This window comes from Cygnus atratus, chromosome 19 (genome assembly GCF_013377495.2).
Source record: "Cygnus atratus isolate AKBS03 ecotype Queensland, Australia chromosome 19, CAtr_DNAZoo_HiC_assembly, whole genome shotgun sequence".
Lineage (NCBI taxonomy): Eukaryota > Metazoa > Chordata > Aves > Anseriformes > Anatidae > Cygnus > Cygnus atratus.
This window is the reverse complement of record NC_066380.1, coordinates 8,071,855-8,080,449: the sequence shown is the minus strand read 5'-3', so window position 1 is coordinate 8,080,449 and position 8,595 is coordinate 8,071,855. Positions and strand designations below refer to the sequence as shown.

Below are 8,595 nucleotides of genomic sequence, written 5' to 3'. Positions count from 1 at the left end.
ACAGATCTGGGACGGGGAGAGGAGCGGTGGTGGGGCTGCACTAATCCCGTGTCCCTCTTCAATCCCCAGCACACAACAAAGCCCCTGTTAGCAAATAAGAATGGGGGAGTGGTAGCGATAAGCTAAATAAACGCCCTTAAATTCGTCAAAATAAAAAGCTGGGAGCTTGCACCGGAGCCCTTGTGTAAACACTTGGGGGCAAGATTGTTCTAATTATAAAAGCCCAATCAGAGGGACCAGCAGGCATGAAACTATGGAATAATTCAGCTGCTTGGATGCTGGTCTGTGGCAGAGAGGCAGAGACTGCCTTCTCCCTTCCTCCTGCTTTGAACCGTCTCTTTATTTGGCCATGCTTTGCTAGCAGAAGGGAAAGGGGCACAAAACCAAAAGAAGAGAGAGCTTCGGTGTGTCAGCCCCGCAGATGGGGAGCTGCACATCTCAGCAGCACCATGGACTGTGTCCCTCCATTCACTTCAGCCCCCTCCCAAGTAGATCCTGTCTCCATAAATGCAGTGACAGGAAAAGAAAAGTTAAAGGTTCGAGAGCTGCTGCTTTGAAAACTGCTAGGAAAGGATCTGGACTCTTACAAAAACAATAACAACAACAACAACAACAACAACAAAAAACTGAAAAACAGAGCAATTTCCCATCATTGCAGATTCAAGGGTCAGGTCCTCCCCAAGCTATGTCTCCATCTGAAAAAATGAAAGATTGATTAAATAATAAACCATGGCTTCTCTCAATCTGTTGTAGGAAATTTTAGTGTTGGCATTAGAGTCTTTGAGACTCTAAAGGTTAAAAAATTCCTTCTTCATAAGAAACATAAAGAAATGTTTTGAACGGTTAGAAACTGAAAGAAAACCCACCTTTTCTCCCCAAATCACAAGACTTTCAAAAAGATTATTAGGGTTTGGCAACAGCGCCTGAGAATGTGTTTTGGAAATTTCCATGGGGAGCTGTTTCAGACCCGTGGAGACTTTCTGCTTGGAGCAAACCCTGATGATGCCTGTGGAAGAGGTTCCTCCTCACCCTCCTGGAGGAGAGGACCTGTTCTCGTCCCTCTTGCCCGATTGTTTCTCCATTGTAGTCCATCTGCAGCAGACAAATTTTTTGTTAAGAAGCACGGAGTTAATGGAAATTCTGTGAATTTACAAACAATCATTCAGAGAGGAGAATGTGCCTATTTATCTGCTAATACAGTGGTTAAAAAAAAGGCCCTTCTTTAATTGCATTTGGAATCTATTCTAACGATTTACCCAGGAGAGTGTTAAGATGTCAAGGTTTTTTCATTAGTAATATATTCCCAAACAAAATCTTTGTTAAGATAGGTTAAGGCAGTAAATAGACCATTAATTTACAGAAACATAATTAGTACCTTGCAGTTATTCATGAAAATAGTAGAACTTCTTTTGTCATTATTCAATGGTGAGATTTAAAACAAATATATAGAATCAGCAGGTCAAAAAACACGCAGGCCAAAAAGCATCAAAGGTATTGATTAAAGTTTCAACAATAACCTTAACTCTGCCCCTGTACCCAAAACAGCATAATTTCTGCAGACAAAATATGTTCTCTAAAGAGTAAATAATCAGCACAAAAAAAAATCTAGACTTTTGAGCAAATATCGGAGCATGACTGTAAAATAGTTTGTTTAAAGAACTAGAGTCTATATGCCACGTCTGAAATTGGAATCAGTATTTGAGGCAGTTCCTTTCCTAGGAGACTGTTGATTATACTCAGCTGTAACATTAGTTCCCAACGACAGTATCATTTAATTGACACTGACATTGTCTTTGCACTGCTGTCATTTCGTTTAAAGGAATGGAAATTAAACATTTTGCAGGGTCAAGGTCCTCTATGTCAGGTTCTCAGAATAAATAAATAAATAAATAAATACTTTTAATGTGAAAATATTTCTCAGTTTGATGTTACTTTCGATTATTCTTAATTTTAGATTATTAAAAAAGAGAAAATTTCAGTTGACATCAGACTAACAGAAAGCTAATTGTTTTAAGTTTGTTTTTATATCTCCTTATTAGAAAACTTGGTTTCACACAATACAGAAACTGAGTTTGAGCCAATTTTAGCTGTTTCATGTGTATTACTGCAACTTGCAAAGCAAAAAGGAATTTTTCAGGGGTCAGTAGCTGTACTCATAGGATAGTAAGGCTATAAATCATGAGCATTGCTCAACAGGTAAAATATCACAACATATTAGACAGTGGTTAATGTTCCAGTTATAAATAATAGTGAATTATCAAACTGAAAAAAGAAGAAGTAATAAGGTTATCTGGTGCCATACAAAGAAGTTCAAAGTTCAGCAGCATCAGGAGATGAATGTATTACTGCTTACCAGACTAGACCTTTTTCCTAGCAGCTCAAGTGGAGACAGAACAAACAAAGTCTCGCTTGGAGTTTTCAAAGAGAAGGCAATGGGAGCCATTACATTTTTTTTCTAATTAACTTCCCTTACCTGTTTGTCATTGCTAATAATGTTGAGGTGATGCACAGGTGGGTAGAAAATAGGGAGAATTCCTTTAGGGGAGTTTTGCCAGGGAGTTTCTCTTTTAAATGTAAATATATGTATATATATATATATATAATACTATATATACATACATACATATATATATATATATGTAATTGGAAAAATACCTGCCAGAACAGTTTCTAGAAAAAGATCTTGGGAAACTACATACTCAAAGAATTAGAATAATTTCCCCATTATTTGCTTGAATTGCTCTTCCAGTGACATTTAAATGCAGTTAAACCATAATCTCTCTCTGAGGCTTGCAGCTCCCCATTTTGCTATTGAATGAGAGTGAAAGCATGATAGAGGCACTGGGGAAACTGAGGCACGGAGCAGTTTATTCCCAGCTCATGGCTGCAGGAGGCAGCAGTGGCGCTCCAGGGCCAGGTCACTCGTGGCACCAGTGCTGCTGTTTGCCAGAGCCCTCCTTTTACCCACCGTGGTCTGGAGAGAGACCGGGGGTCTCCAAGCCCTGCCAGTGTTGGTTGTGGAGATGCTGGGATGCAAATTCTGCCTCTGCCTCGCCTGCCTTTGTTACCTCAAATCCAGAGACATTGACAGCAGGACAGACTCCTACTGGGACAGTGCTATAGCTTGACCCTGCAGATGGTGAGGAACTCACAAAGTCTCCACATTGTAAAGCTCTGCTGCAGGGTGAAGAATTTTAATAAGGGGAGGAAAAAAAAATAGAGTGAGAGACAGAGAGAAAACGGATACATTGCAAAGAACCTGACCTTATTTCCTCAGTGTGTGACTAAATCACACAGCTAAAAATAGGTAAGTGATTTGCTTTGATGCTGTAGGATTTTGCTGATACCACTTTTGTTACACATACAAATATAGAGTTTTAATATAATATTTCCCTTACTGCAGTGTCTTCTATTAAGGCTGTGCTGGAGTCTCGAGAGTTGCTGTCTGTCTGCAGCTTTAGGCTGTGAGCTGCAAGTGGAGGCTTCCTGGCTCTGCAGCTAATACGCTGCTGGCCTTTGGGAAAACGCATAAGAGATTTCCTCCAGCAGCGATGCTTTGTGCTGGGCACTGTCCCTCCCTGGTTCTCCAGACAGTCACCCCCAACACCGGCGGGGACTTCCCAGTGTTTGTTATGAGGCTGATTTGGAAAGTTTTGGCCCATCTGCCCCATCTTTGTAATGGAGCAGATAAAACCTGTGTTTTTGGAGGGTGCCAAGTGAAGTGTGCGCGTGGTGCATGGGGACAGCCATGTGGTGCCATGGGGACAGGCAAGGTGAAGCCCCATGGGTCACTAAGAGGAGCCCAGCCCCCAGCGGTGCACCCCAGGGTCCATACTGGGGCCACCATCGCTTTGGTGACCATTAACGACCAGGAGGATGGCACTGAGGGTGCACAGCAAGGCTGCGGGTGGCACAAACCTGTAAGGAGCTGTTGGCAGACTGGTGGTCGTGGCACTATCGAGAGGGACCTCTCCAGGCTGGAGGGATGGGCACAAACCTTACTGAGTTAAACCTGGGGAACTGCAAATTCCTTCATCCAGTAAGGTCATCAGGGAGCAGCACATGCTGAGACTGAGCACCCAGAGAGCAGCTTCGCAGAGAACAACCTGGGGGTCCTGATGGGCACGGGGCTGACCACGAGGCTCTCCCTGTACCTGAGTTTTTTTTTCCTTTTCTGACTGAGCCAGGAGCGTCGGCTCTGCCAGCTGTCTGAGGCTCGAAGTATACAAATGGAGAGAGCTGTTTAATACTAAACAATTATTCTGTTGCATAAAACTCTCATATTTGTTTACCGAGGAGCCTATGCTGAACGCAAACCTCCAGTCAGAACTGTCATGGAGCAGGAGAAAAGAGATGGGATTTATTTAAATCCAGAGTAGAGTGTCTCACCAGCGCCCATTTTTCTTTTTTATTTCCCTCCGTGCTTTCCCTTTCCCTCCTTCCCCTCCACTTCCCCTTTTCTTTGGCAAATTCCCTGCTTGCACACAGCAGTGCCAGGCTCTCCAGCCCCTGCATGCACTCCAAGAGCTGTCTGCAGCTGGGGAAACTGAGGAAATGGCCACGCTCAGAGGGTGTGGATTCTCAGGCTCTGGTTTCTCGGGCTCCAGGGTTCTCCCTGCTCCTTCTGGGTACATGGCAAAGCCCACGAGGATGCTGCTGTTGCTGCCCCACGTCTCCTATCGACTCCTCTCCTTAGGGAATGGGCTCCCAAGAGCGGTGCTCTGTGCAGAGAGCTGCGTAAATAGGTCTCCAGCTGGGGGATGCTGGCAGGGCAGGGCCTGCCAGGCTGCCAGCAGAACCCCACTCCAGGCCATGCTTTGTCGAAATGATTCCTTGTGACGGACCAAGCATATCTCCAAGTCATGGGATTTACACCAGAGGTCTGAACAGCCTGGTACCGCTGCCACCAGGCAGCATCCGTCTGAGAGCCCCTTTGCTCCGCTGGGGATGCTCGGAGCAGAGCTCAGCCCAAGCGTGGCTCTGCCTGTGCAGCAGGCAGCCTGCGCGGCTCCGGGGGACTCTTAGCAGCCATAAAACCCGCAATTAACCCCCCCCACTCCTACTTCAGACCGTCTCGCCAGGCTCCCCAGCTAGGCAAACATTGCAGCTGTGAAGAGATGAGCGCGCTGCTTTCAGCCTGCAGCTGCAAGCCGGCTACCCGGGGACAAGCAGTGCCTAAAGGCCAGGAAAAGCAGTGCCTGAAGGCCAGGAAAAGCAGTTCCTAAAGACCATGCACCCTCGGCCAAGCTGCCTGCAGCGCCCCACGCCCGCTGCCAGCCCCATCACGCCCGTTCTGGGGGCACGGAGCTGAGCGGGTACAAAAGCAGGGAATTAATTTTCATAAGAGCCTTTTGGTCAAGCAGCTCAAAGCATTTTACAGACTTTAATTGAATCTCGGAGTTAACGAAGCCTCACTAACAGGCCTGCCGGATAAAGGAGTGGTTATTGTCCTCCGTTTTACTGTTATATCAAAAAGAAATATTCCCGAAACATTCTGGGAATGTTTTGCATCTTTTCCTCCTGGTTCCCCAAAAGAAACTGCAAGTGAACTATGGGATTTAAACTCACATTTTGCTTCTGGAGAAAATTTTCATGCAAAGTAAACAAAGTAAGAGTTTTGCAATGCCCTTGAAAGCAGTAGTGCCCCAAGAAGAGCAGTCCTCTGCATTCAGAGGTTCCTGATCAGCCTCTCAGTGCTGCCAGGTCAGTGCTGCATCGAATTAAGAACTAAAGGGCTCCCAAAAGCTGTGCCAGGACCTGACGAACCCCCTCTCCCCCAAACCGCCCAAATCTCCTGAGCCTGCGGTGTCCTTCTCCAGCATGGCCAGGGGCCCTGTGCCTATGGCCACACATCATGAGCCCTGGCCAAATGCAAACTTTTTTTTTTTTTTTTTTTCCTGCTTCCTGCCAGCTCTCGCCTGATCGAGCAGCAAGGCTTCCCCGAGCAGCAAGGCTTCCCCAAGCAGCAGTGCTGCTCAGACAGGCTGACCTCAACCCGCTTCAACCAGCGCCTTTCAAAGGGACCCTTGTTCTTTGCGCTTAAAGCTCCAAAAGCTCATTTAAAACTCGCCCTCTCTGTATTTTTAACTCTGGCTGCTGCTGACCCCATGCACCACGCTGCCCGAGCCTTGCCTGCTCCTGCAGCCATCCCGGCCTCAGTCCCTGGGGCATTGCTCAAAGCCAGCTTTGCTTTGTGCTCCTTTGCTCAGGCTGCCCAGATTTTTTGGGGTGGGAGCCTGTGATAGCTTATACTGAGTCACTAAATTGGATGAGGTGGGTAAGGCACATATCCTGCTTCTCCATTTTTCTTTGTCAGTGCTGAGGACTGGCACTCGCCAGGCCCCTGGTGACTCTTTTTTCAACATAGGCACGAGCAGAGGACAGCAGTGGGATGCTGGTGGGACAGGGTAGTGCAAGGCAAGGGCTTTGCAATGAAGTTCAGAGATGTGTGCCAGCCATCCAGGCTTAGAAAATATGCAGGAGTCACAGGAAAGGCCCTTGCCACACAGAAGTCCTTGTCTTCCCACGAGGACTGAAACACCTGCATGGTCACCTCTCCCCTGGTTCAGCCCATGGGGCTCCCCCTACCCAGCACCAACGCTGGGAGCAGCAAAGGGATAATCCTGCACACAGGAGTGAGCATCAGCCCTGTGCAGGGGCAGCGAGGCTGGCCGGGCGTCATGCGCAGTGAGTTCTCCCATACCTCACTTGAAACTCAGCTTTGCATTTCAGGACAGGTTGTGTTAGGATCAATTCTCCCATCTCCATCTGCTCTTGTTGCCGTGAATTTCCTCAGAATCCTTAAGGCAATCCTTCTGATCTGTGAAAAAAAATAATATAAATATATATAAATATAAATATATATATATATATATATATATATAAAAAGGCCAGGTTGGATGGGGCTTTGAGCAACCTGGTCTAGTGGGAGGTGTCCCTGTCCATGGCAGGGGGTTTGAACGGGATGATCTTCAAGGTCCCTTCCAAACCAAACCAGTCTATGATTCTATAATATTAATATAAACAGTAATATATATATAGTAATATATATAGTAGTTGTTATTATATATAGCTTTATACGTGTATATATATACATTCATATATATTTATCCATATATATGCCATATATATATATATATATCCCTTGTCCCAGAGGAAATGCATGAGTATAGATAGATAGATAGATAGATCTACACCTATGTCTAAGCCTATATATAAATATAGGTATCTATATCTATATAGATATATATAGTAATATGACATATATCTGTATCTGTATTGCCTATATATATATACCCCCCCAGCACTGCAGCCCCCAGTCCCACAGCCCTGCAGCCTGCAACCCACACCCCACAACACCCCAGCCCCTTAGCCTCGCAGCCCCCCGCCCTGCAGGCCCCAGCCCTAGCCCCCAGCCCCATAGCACCGCAGCCCCACAGCCTGCAAACCCCCAGGCCCCAGCCCCGCAGCCCCCAGCCCCTCAACTCTGCAGTCCCACAGCTCCACAGCCTCCCAGCCCCCAGCCCCATAACCCTGCATCCCTCCAAACCCCTAGCCCCCAACCCTGCAACCCCCCAGCCCCGCAGCCTGCAGCACCTCAGCCCCCAGCCCCACAGCCTCCCAGCCCCAAAGCCCCCAGCACCCCGACCCTGCAGCCCTCCAACCCCCCAGCCCCCAGCCCAGCAGCCCCCAGCCCCCCAGCCCCGCACCCTGCAGCTCCCAGCCCCACAACCCCCCAGTCCCCAACCCCCCAACCCCCCAGCCCCCAGCCCCCCAACCCTGAAGCCCCCCAGCCCCACAGACCCCCGACGCCACACCCCCACACCCCTCCAGCCCCCAGCCCCACACCCCCACACCTCCCATCCCGTAGCCCCCGTCCCCACAACCCCCCCATCCCGCAGTTGCGGGGCCGCGGTGCGGAGCGGTGCGGAGCGGGGCAGCCCCGCACGCAGCAGGTGGCGCCGCAGCTCCACCGCGGGGCTCTGCCAGCGCCCCCGGGTCCGGGCTGAAACGCCGGGGAGCGGGGCCGCTAAACCGTGCTCTGTTCTGGAAAAGCACCGCTGGCAGCCTGAGGGAGCAGCTGGGGGAGCTTCTGAAACCCTAAAACAGAGGCACGTTAGGGTCCCAGGCTTTAGCCCCCCCCTCAACACCGGCCCCGTTTTTGTCCCACTTGTGCGGAATTTGTGCACGGAGAGTGTCTGGGGCATCTCTGCCATCCATTGCATCCCGCTGTTTTATTTATTATTCTTAATTTCGTGGTGCTTTTTAACCACTGCTCAGTTTTCCACTTCAGAAGGGCTGCGGGGTCTTTGCCAGAACCACTGTGGTAGGAATTGCGCTACCACTAAATATGGAAATGAGATTTGGGATGAAATACAGGCTTGGGTGCATTTTGGCAAGAGGCTCACTGCTTTCCTCACGGCGCTGGCTCTGTGTGGAGCACAACATTCCCAGGAATAGACATGGGTGGCACTTTGGGGCCGGTGTTATGAAACGTGGAGGCTACGTTTGCATCAGTGTGTGGGGTGCAGAGGAGAGCACAACTCAGATTTTAGGTCCTGTGAAAGTCCCATGGCTCGTTTCATTCCAAAGTAC

The 8,595-nt window shown here is 48.4% G+C and overlaps 1 long non-coding RNA gene across 1 annotated transcript; it reads right to left on the bottom strand.

Annotated features, from left to right (window-relative positions):
- Positions 1 to 4,419: 4,419 nt before the first annotated feature.
- On the bottom strand, positions 4,420 to 7,007 carry LOC118252248 (uncharacterized). The gene is made up of 3 exons (XR_004780096.2): positions 6,917 to 7,007; positions 6,704 to 6,820; positions 4,420 to 4,733 (listed from the first exon to the last, which is right to left on the bottom strand). It is a non-coding gene; the product is annotated as an uncharacterized LOC118252248 (long non-coding RNA).
- Positions 7,008 to 8,595: the final 1,588 nt, after the last annotated feature.